General features: G+C 45.2%; 1 long non-coding RNA gene across 1 annotated transcript; it reads right to left on the bottom strand.

Moving 5' to 3' along the window:
* Positions 1-5,151: 5,151 nt before the first annotated feature.
* On the bottom strand, positions 5,152-17,082 carry LOC109291480. Its single transcript, XR_002095855.1, has 3 exons — positions 16,982-17,082; positions 7,302-7,306; positions 5,152-5,163 (listed from the first exon to the last, which is right to left on the bottom strand). It is a non-coding gene; the product is annotated as an uncharacterized LOC109291480 (long non-coding RNA).
* Positions 17,083-18,498: the final 1,416 nt, after the last annotated feature.

The raw sequence follows: 18,498 nt of genomic DNA, 5'->3' as shown, positions 1-18,498 counted from the left end.
GTCTGGCCTGTGAGAAGCCCGTGGTTCAAATCCAGCCCATGCGGCCAAATAAATTGGATGCTTCCGAATGAGAGGAAAGCTTTAGTGCAGGGGTGGGCAAAATGCGGCCCGGGGGCTGGGCACGGTCTGCCAGGCCATTCTATCCAGCCCACGGGGCCCCTAAAAAATTTAGAAAATTAATATTTATCTGCCCCTTGCTGCCTATCATGCGGCCCTCAATGGCTTGCCAAAACTCAGTAAGCAGCCCTCTGCCAAAAATAATTGCCTGCCCCTGCTTTAGTAGGTATTTGAGGGCCTAGCATCTTAGCCAATGCTGGGGGTTAAACAGGGAATGCTCACAGTGGGTGGGTCTACATGTGCAATTTATTTGACTGAATAAACTCTGGCAAAGTTCTTGCTGGAGTTTATGGCTCCTGGTTGCCACATTTACACGTGCGCTCGGGACTGCAGCATGTTGAGCTGGGGTGGAACAGTCCCGGCTGGCAGGGAGCCCCAGGGGACAGCCTGCCAGCCTGGGGCTGCTCTGACCCAGCTCAGTTTGCTGCAGAGAGGCTGGTGGGCACGAGGGTGCTCCAGCGGGGGGCTAGCCGGCAGGCAGCCTCATGCCCCAGCCAGCCCTGTCAGTGCCTACATGTGTGTTGCGGTGTACTAAATAATGCTGCCATAGGATAGTACTTGTGTTGACAAAAACACAAAACACACATTCATCAGTGCAAATCGGTATGGACTAGCTCATCTACTCTGGGGTGTTTGATTTGATAAGACTCACCAAAGTTTCGGAGCTGTTCAGCAACTCCATATTTACACCTGAGGAATCTTAGTCAGAGAGAAAAGAGGTGACTCACTCAAGGACACAGAGGGACCTGGTGTCTTAGCCACGGTTCAAGCCAATTCCTGCCTCTCTGGTCTCTGACCGTATGCTTAGGCCACACCTAGCACATCCTTACGGCTTTAATCTTTCTCCAATGATAAGTTAGTTTTGTTCTGCCTAATAAAGTTATTCAAAAGAAAAGGCTGTCCGTGAGTCATGGGAAGCTAGTACTTTGCTACTGTATTGTATGACTGTAAGTCCCACTAAGAGCTGTGGGAGGGATGCTTTTTGAAAGGAAAGAAAGAAATAAAAGAATTATGGATATAGGTTTGCATTTTCGAAGAGACCTAATAGGATTATGGTACAGCTCCTATTCACTTTTGCCCATCTCCCCTGGGCTTCTTTGCAAATCCTACCCATATATCATAAAAGGCCATGTTTGTGTTAGCAGCTTCGACCTTAGACTTAAAGAACCTGACACCCAGAACTTACATAATTACATTTGCTTTGAATCTACCTACTTCATTACAAAGCCAGCAAAGACCATCATCATTCTAAATTAGCAGCGTGCGCCAGTCAAAAGAAATTCAATCTGCTGTTTCTTGACTCAGTTTACCAGAGGCAACTTGACAACAAATCTGCTGCTGTATCCTCAGTGAGACAGATCTTCAGTGAACTTCTTGATGGCATGTGAGAAAAAGTTGTGCCTGTGTTTACTGCAGCACAAAATGGAGAATTCAGGCCTTAGTGTCACAAACCTGCTGAAAATTTGGGTTGTAATGTTAAGGTTTAAAACAGAGCTGGTCCCACCCCCACCCCACCCCCCCAAAAAAAGCTTAACTATATATTTTTAAAAAATCAAATTTCAACAAAGTAAATACCTGGTGAAGTCTCAAAGAGAATTTAAAAAATCCTTTCACTATTTCTTGTGGGGAGAGAAGGGGTTGTATCATATCTTGAATTTTCTATTAAAAAAAATGAGGAAAATTCAGAGTTTGGGTAGTGAGTCTTTCCTAAACATACTCCTTTGGACTAATCCCTAGGCATTTTATGTAATCAGTGCTAAACCAGTACAGGTACCAGTTTCTTTTCCCTGTTGTATCCCTTTGTATAAACAAAGGAGGAAGAAGGGCTGCATTGCAGTGAAGATGCATTAGAGACAGAAGATAATCTAGGTGTAGCCCAAAGTCTAAACGAATCCTTTGAATCAGGTTGCAACATTACTGGATACAAGAACCAAGGCAGGATGGCTATAAGGAATGAGGGTGTAGAAATGGCAATGACTACATTTAGGTTGGAAGCCAAACTCAAAGGGTGGCTGTACATGTGTCAGAGCAGACTCATTAACCAAGTCTGTTGGAGCATGTTAATTAGCACGCTCCAGCCAGCTTTTGCATCTCGTGTATCAGCATCCTGTGTTTCTCACTGACAGTGGGGGTGCTCAAACTAAGGCTCCTCAAATATGCTTTAGTTAAAGCACCCCCACCGTCATTTTGAAGCATGGGGATGCTGGTACGTGAGACACTGTGGGCACTTTAATTAGAGCTCTCTCAGAGGTGCTCTGATTAAAGTGCCCTGGAGCACACGTAAAAACTCCCAAATTGCTAAGTGTGTGTTAGTCAGGGGGAGTAGATAACCTCAGTCCCCTAGATCTGGAAGAAGAACTGGCATGTGAATGTAGTGGCCCAGTAACAAGGACTCTGTAATAAATCTTAAGGGCTGCACCCTACCATTGGTTGAAGAGCAAATGTAGCACCTCTTTGTAAGAAGGGAGAGGAAGGGAAACTGGTTGGAGTCCACTAGGCTGATATTAATAGTAGGCAGTTTTATAACACATTTTGAAAGAAAGAATAATCAAATGCATGGAGATAAATGGAAAATGGGATGAGTTAACTTAACATCTTGCTTTGAAAACATAGCCAGTTTTTCTAGGCAAATAAAATGAAGTGGATCTCATCCTGGGGCAGAATCAAGGGGGAGGCGCTGGTACAGTTGCACCCCCATTTGTTTTCTGCTCCATCCAAACTTTAAAACCAATTGCCTGGCAATGGCAGCAGCATTTCTATTCAGGCAGCAGTGAGAGAGTTGACTGACTTCATGGCTCATTATAATCTACCTGATTCCTTTTCAAATCTTAATTCCGCAAGTGTTAATGGCCCTCTCCTTTTTAATGGTCTCGATGTTCCACTAATCAAGTTAGCCTTTCTTCTGCATTAGCTGATCCTGGTAATGTAGCTCCTATTTCACAGCCTCGTAGACTTTTTTAACCTCTTCCAATTAAGTTATATATATATATATATATTTCTGCATCAATCTTAAAATGTATAATACAGCCTTAGGCTACTAGCGTATTAGTAAAGCTTCTAGTTTATTTTTACCTGCAGAAAAATGTGTTGTGTTATATGTGATGCATCTCACCATCTGCGCCCCCTTTTCAAAATCCTAGATCTGCCCATGATCTTATCTATCTGCACTTCAGCAAAGCATTTCATATGGGGCCTATAACAGGGTCATCTGTCCCTTTAGGGTAGAACAGCCAGCCATGTTAAGGAGGCTCTGCTGTAGGGAATTCAGGTAAAGAGGGAGTGTCTCACAAGGAGCTCTAAAAGTTCCCAGAAGAGAAAACAAGCAGTAAAAGGCAACGAGTTGGGAAGGGAGCAGCTTGCTGCAAGCAGAATCAGGCTGCTGTGCTGGAGCCAAAGCACCTGAGATGAGACGGAGGATTCGCTTTTGTTTTGTTCGGTCACTTAAAGACTGAACTTTGTTGCAGAGAATGGGCTAAACTCATAAGGGAACAAACTCTCCTGCAGAAGCCAGTGGGACAAAATGACCTGCTTACAGTGCCACATGGGGCGTTGACATATGCATGTGGCATCCCCTGCCCCCTGTGACCCACTCCCCCCAGCCCCAAACAGCCCCTCAAAGGCTGAAACTCTGGTGGCCTGCAAAGGGAAACCCACGGTTTCCTGCATTTTCTCCCTTTAAAGGAGAACATCTGCATTTTTCCACGTCAAACAGAAAACCCAGATCCCTGCTCATTAGACAGAAATAACAGAAAAGGAGAAAGACTTTAACTGGTCACAGGATGGCAATGATCAAGTTAGTGTGGCGGTGGACTAGGATGCATCAGAAAGGGTGTTTCTTCCCCAGCAGAGACAAGGAAGTATGAGTGCCCATGTACGAGGCACTGGCGAGGCACCTGGAATACCATGTACAAAACCGTTCACCCATGTTCAGGACAGATGAACTCAAACTGCAGCAGGTGCAGAGATCTTCCAGGATGATCAGAGGAATTGAGAGCTTGTCTTATCAGAGGAGACTAAAAGAGCTTGGCTTGTTTAGCAACACACAGACTGAGTGGGGAATATGATTCCTCTCTATAAAATAATGAGGGTAAACACAAGGAAGTGCGAAGGGCTATTTGAGATAAGGGGCAATGCTGACACAAGAATAAATGGATATAAACTAGCCGTGAATACATTTTAGATAGAAATGAGGCATCTAGCTGTCAGAGCAGCGACATTTCAGAACCACACCCCATTTGGAGAGGGGGTGAGGGTCAAAAAACCTAACTGATTTTAAGATGGTGCTTGAACATTTTATGAGCAGTTAAGAGTCAGTTGCCTGCAATAGTAGGAGCTGGACTCGGACCCAGGTATCCAGGTTGTAGTCATAAGTTTCTATGTGTTTCTATGAGCAACTCCCCTGGCTGGAGAGGCGTTGCATGGAGATAACTGAGGATAGAAGTTGGTTCTCAGATGAATGCAAGGCAGATGTCTAGCATGCTAAAAAATCTGCATTTTAGTACTTTGGTATTTAATTTGTTTTTAGTAAACAAGAGCCCATTTTACTAGGCATTGTACAACAGAGTCCCTGCCCTGCAGAGCTCACAGTCTGAGGTAGCTTTTTAATGTTTAAAATTGTTTTTTGGTATATCAGGATACTTTCCAAGCAGGTAAAATCTGCAACAGATTTAAATTCAAAATGTATCTCTAGTCCCTGCCTGATACACGAAACAGGAGTATAGACTCATATCAGAGACAATCAGGCCTGTGCTTTAGTTTCATTAGCCTACTTTATAAACATTTGTATTAAAAGTGGATACTTACTTAAATACCAAACTGTGCCTGGGTTGTAATCTGGTCCTCTGATATCACAGATCATTTGCAAACCACAAAGTCGCTTTGATCTTGCAGAATGTTCAACTAAACTTAAAAGGAAATTAAATGCAGAGCTCAATTTTTCATTAAGTTGTCGCCCACCGTTTTACAGTTATGACTCTTCAGATCTGTCTCTTCTAACAGGTGGACAAACAGAATGTTAATACCGTGGTATCTGTGGCATTATAAAACCTGCACGGAGAGGAGCTCTCCAGTTGTTACTGCTTCTTTATTACCATTTCTAAATATCAGCTTTCCAAAAGCCTCAGAGTCTCTTCAAACCCCAGTGAAATCAGGGATTAATGAAATTGGGGATAAATCAAACAATCTAAAAAGGGGTCTATGAAATTGCAGGTTTCTTTTACAAAAAGTCAGGTTTTATTTTGTAGTAAGAGAAGTGCATTATCTTACACTGGATATTTTGATACGAATTCTGACTATGAACCTAATACTGCGTCATTAAAAGTCACTCAAGACTGCTGCTGTTGACTTCCAGGATTGCACAGTCATGCCTATAAGAAGTCTGTCTTTTTGTCAGCCATAGAAGTGGATTGTGGGTCTTTGCCTCAACACTACCTAGGCTTCCCACCACATTTGTCTGAATGGCTGTGCTTAAAGAATGCATAAGAACAGCAAAAGTTGAAAGCTGTGAATGTGTAAGGCACTGACAAGTGTGTGATGTGATCCTCATCTCAACCTAACTTACAGAAAATAAAGGCCTATTAAGGTCTGTTGCAGTCCCATTTACAAGTCTTTTTTTTAAGGTCCCTACTGTGTTGGCCATCATGATGGGCTTTACAAATGTACTTACTAGGCTGACTATTATGGTCATATTCTGTTGCATCAGGCATGTTGGGAAGGCTGTCTAGGCCAAGGGAAGGGGAGGAAACTGCTAACTGATGTTTATTTTATCTGAATAGCACCCATAAGCCTTGACCTGGATCTGGGCCCCATTGTATTGGAGGCCATACAGCAGGGTTGTCAAACGTATGGCCTTCAGGCTGAATTTGGTCAGTGGAAGCATTTCATCTGGCCTGCTAATAGTTGGGGGGCATGGCCTGCTGCATAATTTGGGGTCCCATGATGCCCCTGCTGCTGCCTGAATGCAGCTCTGTGCTGCTGCCCAAACACAGCTCCATGTTGCTGCCTCAGTGCAGCTCACTACGGTTGCTTCTGGCCCCACGGATTTGGCCTGGGAGGAGCCATTACAGTCCAGACCTGGCCCTGGGGTGACTTTGACACCCCAGCTATACAGAATTAAAAGGGAGAGCCAATCTTTGTGAATGGCTTATAGTCCAAGGTCCTGACCCTGCAAACAACTATACATAGCATTTTTTTCCTCTTGAAGTCAATGGAAGCCTTCATTAATAGAAGTTACTAATAAGTGGGTGTTTAAACAACTGTGCCTGGAAAGAAATCAAACTCCATCTCTGGGATTATCATATCCTTGTTTATAGTAATGGGCTTTGCTCATAGTCAGGTTTTTTCTTGAGATTGTAGGAATTTGTTTCATTTTCTTTAGAGCTGGACAAGGCATATGTTTGGAAATCTGGTTCAGAAGGGTTTTAGGTGAATCTAAATCTAATTTCTAAAAACTTCCTTATTTTTCTGGTTTGGTGTGGTTTGGTTGCTCCTTTGGCTGATGGTGAGCTCATTATTTCTCTTTTCCTGATGCTTCCCCTCTCTCGTTAAATTTGTCCTCCCACGCTCTGTGCTAGAACTGGCTTCTATTTGTAATGTGCTTGGTTGCTTGAATTGCTAGAGCGTGGTGTTGGTGAAACCCAACGGTTCTTGTCCTGTCATCTTTAATATTATAAGTCCAGAGAAAGAGAGAACAGAAAGGATTTGTTGGAAACATCTGCACTTCTGTACCTCAGGGAAAAAATACACCAACAGGAATAGATGCTGTTTCCCAAAAGAAACCCAGAGAAGGCTCAGTAGTTACTGAGCAGGTGTTTTGTTATATTAAGAATACAATCCTACTAGGAACAAAAAAGCAAGCACAGCAACTTCCTCAAAATCAGGAAGGGAGAGAATAAACTCATCCCAACCATGACTAGTAGCCCTCTATCCTAACATACCTGGAAAAAGAGATGTTTTTGTAGCATGCCATGAAGGTCACTGGATCATGATGAAGGAGAGAGCAGCGTTCAAAGTTCAGGATCTATCATGAAGGACTTCCTGCCAGAATGGGATGATAAAGGATCGCATGAGAGGTCAGTCAAACTGGACTAGATGTGACTGAACCCAGGAGAAATGAGAAACATCAAGAATAATATGCACAAAGAGGCAGCAGCCAGAGGCACCTTTTCCATTTACTCCAATGTCACCTCAGCTGCTGCTTTCCTGCAGAAAATAATTGTCTGGCATTATTGTTCCCTGAGAGTGGGGAGCAATTCTTACTGATGCGCACCATGGGTTCTCTGGCCATCTGGCCTGCAAATCTTGTCTCAATGGTTCCAGTAACATTAGCAGGACATTAGTGAGCCTTATTGTTAGAAGGAAAGACTCTGAGTCCTAGACATAAGGAGGTATGAACCAATATCAAGCTCCCTTATAAGGTTCCAGTCATTGAAAGACTTTGCTGATGGCACTGGAAGAAGTGAAAAATAATTATAATTTGTTAGTGTTGTAATGTCTGGAGACTTATTTGTTTCACTGAGGCTCCATTGTGCCAGGTATTGTACATATTGTGACAGGATCAAGCCACAGAGGAGGCAGTGACGCTCCTTGGTGGCCATATCTCTACTGCCCGGCTCAGTCTCTAATGTAGCCCTTCCTTGATTACATGCCTGCCGCACCTTGTTCTTACTAGAGGTTGAATAAGGGAAGCTGCCTGCAGGCCTTAGAGTGAGCCTCAGTACATTCAAGTCACCACTGGGTCTCTGTCAGACCCCAAGAGTCTTATTTCAGCCCTTAAGCTCAGTGGGACCTCTTGGCCTGTCTGTGCCCCTCCACGGCACCCATAGTCTTATTAAGGGCTCATTGCGTGGCTCCATCCTTCCCTACACCATGTCCCATGACTTGCAGGTGTTAATCTCTCATGGATCTTTTGGCTGTGGTCCCTCCTGGGCCCTCACCCCACTCTCAGGCCAGCAATAAGACTTAGGGTTGCTATTGGTCCTTTTTCATACAGGACCATCCTGTTTTTAACCCTTTGTTCCCTGTCCATTTCTCAATGAGGATTGGACTACACAAAGTCCTGTTTTTCATTTCATTGATGGAAATACATGTCAATCACTTGTCTTCATAATTCTGTTGGCTGTGCCTAGAGCTGGGGCGGTGCACAAACAGGAGGACCAGGGTTCCCAGCCAGGGAAGGAGGGAGGTGGCCCCACTCCTCATTGCTGATTGGCCAAGGGCCCCAGCAGCCCCACCCCTCACCACTGAATGGACGAAGGTGCCCACCCCCCACCAAGGAGATGCCTCAATGGCCACCCTAATTGGACCCTTCTGGTCTCTCATCCTCTCAGCCCTGCTCTAGGTTCTTGGATCCTCCGATCAGATTCCCCCTCTCTGCAGCCTCAGGCTTGTGGATCCTACTCTCGGGCTACTGTACTCATGGCAGGCCCCACTCTTAGCTACTCTCGGGCTACTGGTACTCTGAGTAGTCCTAGAGCCTGAACTTAGCAAGGCTCAAGGCTGAACTCTGGGACAACTTTAATAAAACAAACAAACCCCAAAACCTGCACCCCTGACAAGCAGCCAGACTTCCTCTGGGTTTAACATAAAACCAAGGCCACCTGCCTATATAAATAAGCCCCTCTCTGCCCCAGGTACCCTCCCTTGTTCCCAGGTCTGCAGAGTTGCTTCCTCTATCTGTTCAGGTGCTCTGCTGCCAGAACCTCCTTACTTCTTGGCTCTCAGGACTGGACTGCCTGGCCAGCTGAAGCCTTGGGCTTATATAACTCCAGCCCTGCCCTCTGCTGGTCAGATAACTCTCCAATCAGCCCCCTCACCACCTGCAAGCTACCACTCATGCTGCTTGCCCTCTTAAAGGAGCAGGCACACTCCATTGCCCTTCTACATATGCATATAATAAAGAGACCATCCCTGCACAAAAGAGCTTGCAAGTCAAAGTAAAACAACAGATGGAAATAAATAGGGAAGGAAAAGCAGAAGATACAAGTAAAACAGCCAGGTCCAAAATACTCTGGCTTCTTGACCTCTACATCCCTCTTCTTGTGTCTTAGGTACTGAATGCAGACAAAGAGCTTGCTATAAGGTGGCAATACAGTCAACAAATGTTTTTTTTCTTTATAGTTGGTCTCCATTAGTCTTATAATGTTAATTAGGTCTCCCGGGAAGCAGGATGTTCTTTTAGGACAGCCTTTTGCTGAGAGACAGAGTATAGGCTGGAGAGAAGATGAAGATCGTTCTTCAGAAACAGAAGGCCAAAAATCCTCTTTGATAATTGGCTGGTCTGGTTTACTTACAGATTGACCTGGATAATACCCATCTGTCTGGGTGGGAAATCCCTTCCTTAGGAAATGCAAGAGTCCTGCTCTTAATTCCTGCTTTGTAGACTCAGCCTTTTTTAAAGTTTGAGAAATGATAGTTCCCCACAAGCTGGATCCTGCCCTCTGCCAGTGTATTGTTAAGGGTTCCCTGGGGCACTGAGCACTGCCTTGCACCGGTGTCATGGTTGAGAAGAAATGCTTAACTTGAAATAGGTAACTAGCAACACTAAGGAGTTTGGCTCTTCTAGTCTGAGGATGGGGGCAGCAGAGTTATATATACTGATGCCATGCTCTTTCTTATGCATTTCTATCCATATGCTTCTTGGCCTGTAATATCACTGCTCACTCCCTTCAGAAAGGACACCACCAGATGCACCATGCTGTATGGTAGTTTTTGTCCTTAAGAAAAAAAAACTCAAGGGACTAATTTACACGTTTGCAAGTGACTTGACTCAAACTTCATCTGGTGTCCCCAGACTTAGAAGGAAAAGTACATCAGTCCTTTTGTACCTGACAGCTTGCAAAGAAGATTTTTTCCAACTATTTTAGTTGGTCTAATAAAAGATATCAGATTTACCCAAAGAACCTTGTCTGCCTACATCCTTAGACCAACACGGCTACAGCCAACACCCCCTTAGCCCTCACCTCCAAATAAAATGTTATTAGGTTTCATTAGCTTATAATTCCTTTTTGATTAAAAATGATAAATCATTTTATGTTTGATGTTAACCCCACAAATGCATAGCATGTGTCAAACAGAGTGATATGTAGACAGCCCTTGGGCACATGCACAGAAGAGCATACCCTGCCGCTTCCATTGCTTGACAGAAAATAATGGGTCTGATCAAAGGAGAGTGGCCCTCTCTCCACTGGGGGACATGGCCTTCAAGAGGTTAAACCTTAGAGATGCGGCATGCTAAGATGTTGTCTTTGATTTATTGTTCCTCTTTTCTTCTTGTTTCTCCTTGAAACATAAAAGCCGGCAGCCCACAGACTCTTGACATTTCTTTTGAATTCTCTTGTCATTCAGAAACTGCCATGATCATCTTCATCAAGTTTGCATTTAGCTTTCCTGGGCTGTTTGGGGTTGCCCTCCCATGATTAGAGGGAAATCTGAACAATATTTAAAGAGCTCAGTCTTGCAAGCTGCTGAGCATTGTAGTCCCAAGCCAGCAAAGCATTCATTTAAGCATAAGCTTAACTCTGGCTGAACCCAGTTAAAAAAAAATGTTTAAATAGCTATTAGCTAAGTGAAACTCTGAATATGACTGCAAAAGATAATCTTTCACTCAGGCAAAGGAAAGTGACATTGGGTGGGATTTTTAAAGCACCTTTGTAACTTAAGACCACAGATACCTTTGACTTTTTCACTGGGACTTTTGCTTAAAATTAAACATGTTTTAAATCCAGTCTTTTGGGCTTTGTGATGTCCCCTAGAGCCTGATGTTCTATCTGGAAATGCAGAGCTGGTTTTTGCAACTCAGGCTGAACATAGCAGTTCAGTCTTATTATCTCCACAGTAGACAGTCTCTAAAGTGTGTGGCTGGGGAAGAAGTAAGATGAGGCAGGAGGGCCTCCAAAAGCAGTAATTCTTGAAAAAACAAAGCCATTTTAACTGGAAGTTGAGGCGATGGCATCTTTTAGTTGTCTTGAATGGAAAATAAAGGAAGTCTGGGAAAGGAAGTGAGTTTTAGACACTCTGATTTTGTGTCTGTGCTTTGTTGAAACCAGGTGGGAGCTCTACCTCTCTACAACACACAAAACTGGTTTTTAACTCTTAGTTTCAAACATGGAAACAGGCAGGCATCTGGGAGGCACACAGAACAGCACGGGAATAGCAGAAGAACCTTCTTGGATATAACATGAGGACAATGCTGTCAGGCCACAGCCTCGAGCAGCTTTGCTGTTCCCTCTACTTTACTTTGTGCTCTCTGACTTCGCTCTCTCCTGACTTCTCAGCCCAGCTTGCTCTCTGACTCAGCTCTCTCCTGATTTCCCAGCCTCTTGACTCGGCTTGCTCCTAGACTCCACTCTGACTGCACTCCTGACTTCCTGGCTTGGATTCTGCTTGCACCTCCTCACCCCAGTTGGCACCTTGATTCCCCAAGAGGACCTTGTTGCCCACTCCTTGTTGGCATGACAGTTTGCCTGGACCCCCAGTTTGGAGCAGAGAGTCCAGCATGGAGTTCAGTGCCCTGCTGGGACCCTCAGACCTGCCCACCTTGGATGCCAGTTCTGGCGTGGTGAGGCACACAGGCTACAAGGGGAGACCATGGTGCTCCATGCCCCTCTCCTGCTACCTGAAAGAGATCACGGGGACCGGCAGTTCCTTATCCAGTGCTGCCTTTACTTCCTAGCCCAGCCCAGAACCTACTTTAGGGATCAGGCTAAGGTGATCCTCATCATAAACCTCCTGGTGAGGAAGCCCTGAATTGGGCATCCGTGCTGGCAGAACATGATAGCCCCGTGGTTCTGAACTGGGAGGCGTTCCTTCGGAGATTCCCCACCATGTTTGATGACCTTCACTGGTCTCAGACAGCAGAAGATGCATTCAGAAAACTTTGCTAAGGCAGGGCACTGTTGCCATGTGTGCATCCCTTTTTTGCTGTTATGCAGCAGATACCCCCTGGAATGAAACCGCAGAAATCTACCTATTTCTGTGGGGTCTGTAAGAAGAAGTAAAAGACTAACTGGCTCTGGTGGAACTGCTCTCAGGAGTCGATACCCTCACAGACCCAGCAGTCTGAGCTGACTGTTGTCTTCAGGAATGGAGGGAGGAAAAAAGGTGGGGACCACTCCCACTGCACACAGGTCAATGGGGAGTGCTGCTGCCTTACCCCAGATGAATGGAAAACTGAATGCCAGCGGTCCCTAACCTGCCTTGTACAGGACCAACGAGCCCATCTTGCTTGGCTAAATTCTGAAAGTTCACACAATAGGAAACATTTCTGGCCTCCCTTGTACCACAATGGATGAAGAACTGAATATTTATTGTAGTTTAAACATAGGCATTTCTAAGCTGCATGGTGCTTTGGGCAACAATGGCTTTGCCAGAAAAAAAAAGACATGAGCAGAATTGGGAACCCTACGTCATTACCTTGCTGTTCTTCTGTAACAATGTCTATCAGTAGAATTCACTATCCCTACCAGTAGAAATGTAGGATGTGATTTACCCAGTTTGGTCTATGTCCACTGAAGCCAATGGACTCACTCTTGATATAGAGTGGCTGAAGTGTTAAAGACCCAGTTCTGCTTATTTTTAAATGATATACAGATGCTGAAATTTGTAAGGCCTGATAGTTTTTAACACTGAGGCCCCTTTACATCAGTGGCCAGCAACATTTTAATAAGCTGTGAGACAGAACAAACTGGCTCTGGTCCAACATGGGCTGAGTGGTTTTGGTGGCAGGTCAGTAATTGGGGGGGGTGTGCATGTGTGTGTGTGGGGGTGTTTCCCTGCACCTGTGCCAAGGCAGACATTTGGGAGTGCGCCCTTAACACCATCACACTTTGTTTCCAGCTGATGTGCGGCTACACTGGGTCTGGGGGGCTGCAAACAGCATCTCCATGCTACTGTTACTTCCCTCCCCGCTCCTGCCCACTTCCTAGGTGCAATGCAGGCACACCTGGAAGCTGCACAGCTGCAACACAGCTCCTGACTGCCCAGACCTGGCCCTGGGCCCAGCACAGGCACAGACAGGAGCTGTTTGGGGGCAGAGCAGCTTGAGCTGTGCTTTCACTGCTGCTTCTTCCTGTTCCACTGTCTCCTGGGCTGCAGCATGGACACAGCTTCCAACCCACAAGGAGCTACACCCTTGCTGTAGCTGGGAGGCTGGTGGAAAGGGGAAGTGGAGAGAAGCAAAGGCATCATGGACACAGTTTGCAGCTTCCCAGTTCCAGGCACCAACACCCCTCACTCCCCCAATGCAGCCAGGGAGCAAAGGAGCTGGGAGAAGTGGTGGCAGTGCAATCTTAGACAAAAACTTCCAGCTTAATCACCCAGATCCAGTGGCTCAGTGGGCCACATCCAGCTCATGGATTATATGTTGCTGATCCCTGCTTTAAACGATTGCAGCAGTGAAAAGTGACTTTAAAATGGATGGAAGGTCTAAGCAATTTAAGGGCAGAAAGGATCTTCTATTCTAGACTGACCTCCTGTGTAACATAGGCCATAGTTTCACCAATTACTCCAACATTTTGCTAATTAAGGATGAAGCAACACATTAGATTTGGACCATACTAGGTCTGTGGAGTGGTAGGTGGTGTTGAAGTTAGAACGTGCTGGGAGCAGTCGCACGTTAAAGGTTAATACCATGTATTGCCTGCACTGCTCGGTCTTGCCATTAGAGGGCTGGTGAGCAGGGGTGTGACTAGGGACCAGAACATCTGGGCTCAGTCCCAGTTTGGGTGCCAGCAGGAGAGGGAAGCTGGGAACAGTGCATCCTGGGATGGTGGGAGGACTAAAATTTGGTTGTTTTATCTCTGTGGAGCAGACTGAACAGGAACAAAGTAGCACAGCCCAGCATTAGCCTTCACCTGATGTGTCATAACTTTGAGACACTCAGAGAGCACTTAGCACAAGTTAATGAGATTTAACATGTGGACGTTCATGTTTTAGGTGCCCTTAGTGTGGTCTAAGTGTAACATGCAACTTTACCCTAACTTGTTTAACTAAAATCTTTAACTAATTCAAAGAGGTAAAAAGACTTTGTGGAAATGACTCAGAGCCACAGTATGAGTACTGGATGGAATGGGATGGTCTTGAATTTCTATGCTGTGGAGTTTACGCATGGTCAAAAAATGCTATCTTCGTCACAGGCCTCATCCTGGGAGCTGCTGAGTGCTCTGAGTTCCCTGTGACTACAACAGGAGTTAAGGGTGTTCAGCACCTCTTCACATGGCACCTGATCCTAGAGCTGTGTGTAGATGTAAAGATGCTATTTTCTTTCAACAATCCTATTGAAGGTAACGCCAGGCAGTAAACTGAAAGATGCATTTGGCATGCGGTATATAGAAAAGTCAATTATGTGTAATTAATGTTGGCTAAATGCTTTGAAAATGCTTTAGAAAGGCATGATTAAGATTTCTTCTGTTTAGATAATTCTCTCTCATGTTTAAAAAAAAGCATATATCGGTGCACTTCAGCTTTTTCATGTCTAACTTTGAGCACAAATGATCCCCTGTTTAGCCATTTTCTGTAAAACTATGGGGAAGGTCTTCAGTGGAGCTGAACTTGCCCTTACAAAACTGCAAGATCCCTTGAAGTGTCTTAAAGACCAAATACAGCTACAGCCTGGATACCTGACACCTTAAAGATCCCTTGCTGTTCAGAAAGGCTTGAGGTTCCCTTCCAGCAAACCATTTTGTAAGTGTGCTCCTGATACGAGTTCTTAGTTTATGTGAGCGCAGTGCAGCGTAACTTGTATAATCCGCTACAGATTTATTATATGTATTCAGTAGCTAGTTTTGTAAGATACATAGTAATTCATGTTCATTTACAAGCTCTTAAACTCTCACTCTCGGTAGGACAGATTACAAACTACTGAAGTGAATGGGGGTTTTGCTATTGACTTCAGTGACAGCACGAGCGGGTTCGAGATACGGGTAACATTTACACTTTTTTGTGTGTGCTTTTATCACTCAAAAATAAGCAGTCATCTACTGGAAGACTTGCAGCCAATTGTCTCTGACTGCCATCTTTTACTTTTCATTGTGAATGAGAGATTTCACTGGAAACGACAGAAAACAAGGAAGGCTTTTCACACTGAACAAGACACTCAGCGAAACTCATAAGGTTGCACACAGGTTGTTTGTGATCACCGTGCTCTGCAAATAAAAGTAGATGTATTTGTCTGCTGAAATTGTTCCAAGACTCTCATGGCAGCTGGAAGTCAGGGAAAAGATAAACTGATGACAGATATAATGAAAGCCTTCCATTTTATTTGCTTGCCTAAAAGAGTTGTATTCTTCAAGGGCTCCTGTATCATCTACTGCAGGCAAATTCTCCAGATGTTCATCCAGAACCTCTTGAAGAGTAACACAGTAACTCAATTGTCTTTTGACAACACACAAATGGACTACTTAATGCTTTAAAAATGTATCACTCATTTTACCTTAAAAGAGATACACAAAGAGTTTACTAGTCTATGGGGGGTAAAAAGATGCCTTAGTCAGGCTCTTTTTCAGCTTACAGCAGAAGTACATGAATATTGTGACAGTTATCCACAGATGCTGCTCTCATTGCTGAAAGCTGTGATCACTTCTTTTACCAGTTGTGTTGGGTTGGTATTATTCACAGTCTGATTGGGACACCTCTGTTGAAAGCCTATACTACAGTCTTCTCAGGGCGGGGGAGCTATGTTTTTAATTCCCTTCCCAACCTGCCCCACAGAAACCCTTCATTTTTACTTACATTTTATCTGTCTCCCCCACCTGCAGTATTTTAGGTCCTGCTTCATCTTGCACCAGGAGCCAAATACTGAAATAAGTATACAGAGCCTGTTTCTCCAACCTGCACTTTCCCACTTGCAAGGTGGCAGTTCCTATGGGCCCCCTTGCTATCCCACTTCCACTGGAGGGCTCTAGCCCACAAGCTGGATTAAAATATCATTGGCAATTCAGTGGTAGCACTTGAGCCTAAAAGGGCACCTCTTCACTTAAAGGCCTCTCACCTGGTTAGCTAAGATATGGTAAAATCCTAAGAAAGATTTTAGGACAGTTGGTAGCTTTCACATATGGCAGCAGGCCCAAGTAAAGACTGGGATTTACTCCTGTCTACTACTACAGGCTTAGGGGAAAATAGGACTGGAAAGGACCTCAGAAGATCACCTGGTAAAAGCCCACTGCTTCAAGCAGGCTTATCCCTGACTAAACTATTCTAATCATGTGTCTATCTAACCTACAGTTGAATATGTATGGGGATGTGGAGTCCATAACTTCTTTGGTAGCCTGGTCCAGTGCTTGACCAGAAAGTCAGCAAGTTCTTTCTAATCTCCAACTTACATTTCCCCTGCTGCACTTTGAGGCCTTTGCTCCTAGTCCTGTTCCCTACAGCCAAAGAGAAAAGGCTATCTGCATCCTCCTTACAACTGCCATTCAGATGTATGAAAAAAATTATCAAATCCCCCTCAGTCTTCTCTTCGCCAGACTAAATAATCCTGGTTTTGTCAGCCTTTTCTTGTAAATCATGCTTCCCAGGCCTACCACCATTTGCCACTCTCCACTGGACTCTTTCCAAATTGTGCACAGCCTTTTTGAAATATGGGCCCCAAAACTGAACGCAGTACTCCAGGTGAGGTCTCGTCAGTGCTGAACAGAGCAGAAAAATCACTTGCCTTGATTTGCAAGAGATATTCCTGTTAGTACAAACTGGTATGCTGCTGGCCCTGCTAACCTGAAAACATTTAGCTTCTCCAAGTAATCCCTAATCTCTTTTCCCACTAATTTCAGCTCTTTGTCTCTTTCCCAAACTTTGCTACGCATTGCACTTGTGATCTAATAGCTGAACTTACTCATGAAGACTGAAGTAAAAAAGGCATTATATATTGTACCCTTTTTTGCATCATTCATAACTAGGTTGCCTTCTGTATTTAGTAAGGGACCTACACTTTCCTTGGCCTTCCTCTTACTCCTTTTTAGAATCCCTTTTTATTGCCTTTTATGTCCCTTGTGTAGGACACGCATTGGTGCCAGCCCAGTACATCCACCTTTACAGGCCTGCTCTTACTAGTGCCCTCTGTCCTCTCTCCCTTTTTTCCTGCCATGTCTTGATATAATAACTAAATAGGGGAGTCTGTCCAGAGAGCAAGGGGGGCTTAAGCGGTCCCTTGTCAGGTCTGTGGCTTCCCCTGGGCTTGTCCAACTTTTACTCTAGTTAATCCTTCTAGTTTGGGGCCCATGGTTCAAAGCCAGAAGTTTCTGACTCCGCTTTGGGCATGCCTTTGTGACCTCAAGTTCCAGGCCTACCCCAAATATGCAAGTAGGGCCACAGGTCCTATCTCCCTTGTTATGCTCCTGCCTTACCATCCTGGGCAGGCTTTGCCCCTCTTAGGCTCAGACCGTACCCCAGTCTTTATCTTTTGTCTTCTTAACTGAATCTCCAGTTTGGGGTGCCCCCAGTTACCCCTTTCAGTGGCCTCTGCCTCCCCTACAGCTACAACCCAGTCCTCCAGGGACAATGAAAACACCAAACTCAAGCTCCAGTCTCAACTCAAAGACATGTCCCACATGGAGTTAACCTCACCCCTTGGTGGTGTGCTTCAAGTAACAGGAAAACAGAAAAGGCTGAGGGTACTTAGCTTACTCCCAGCATGGGTCCTCCGGTTTCCTTCATGCCAGCTCTCCTTCGGAGTCCTCTCTTCACAGCCTGGGGTTTAGCCTCCGCATCCCTCCATCAGGGCTCTGTACTTGACAGCTGCTACAGCAGGCCTGGCCCTCTCAGCTGGAGGCTTAAGCTTGTATGGGGCATTCTGGGCCTGACTCTTCACTTCCGTGCCCTGGGTCATCAGGCACTGACTGCACCTGGACCCATAGATTCATAGATTCATAGAAGTAGGGTCAGAAGGGACCTTGTAAATCATCAGCTGGAGTACTGCGTCCAGTTCTGTGCGCCCCATTTCAGGAGGGATGTGGACAACATTGAAAAGAAAGGGTCCAGAGGAGGCCACCTGCATGATCCGGGGACTACAGGGCAGACCCTACATTGAAAGGCTGTGGGACCTAAACCTGTTCAGCCTTCACAAGAGAAGGCTGAGGGGGGACCTGGTGACTGTCTATAAACTCACTAGGGGAGACCAGAAGGGTTTAGGGGAGACACCGTTTCCCCTAGCACCCCCTGGCATGACAAGGAAAATGGCCACAAGTTGTTGGAGAGTAGGTTTAGATTAGACATCTGCAAGAACTACTTCACAGTTAGGGCGGCTAGGAGCTGGAACCAACTTCCAAGGGAAGTGGTGCTGGCTCCTACCCTGGGGGTCTCTAAGAAGAGGCTTGATGACTACCTGGCTGGACTCATTCAAGTCCAGTCTTTTCTCCCGCCCAGGCGGGGGGTCAGAGCTGAAGATCTACA

Source organism: Gavialis gangeticus, unplaced genomic scaffold (genome assembly GCF_001723915.1).
Source record: "Gavialis gangeticus isolate Ggan-Ray unplaced genomic scaffold, GavGan_comp1, whole genome shotgun sequence".
NCBI lineage: Eukaryota > Metazoa > Chordata > Crocodylia > Gavialidae > Gavialis > Gavialis gangeticus.
Note: the sequence above shows the minus strand (reverse complement) of the source record. Positions and strands in the feature narration are given on the sequence as shown.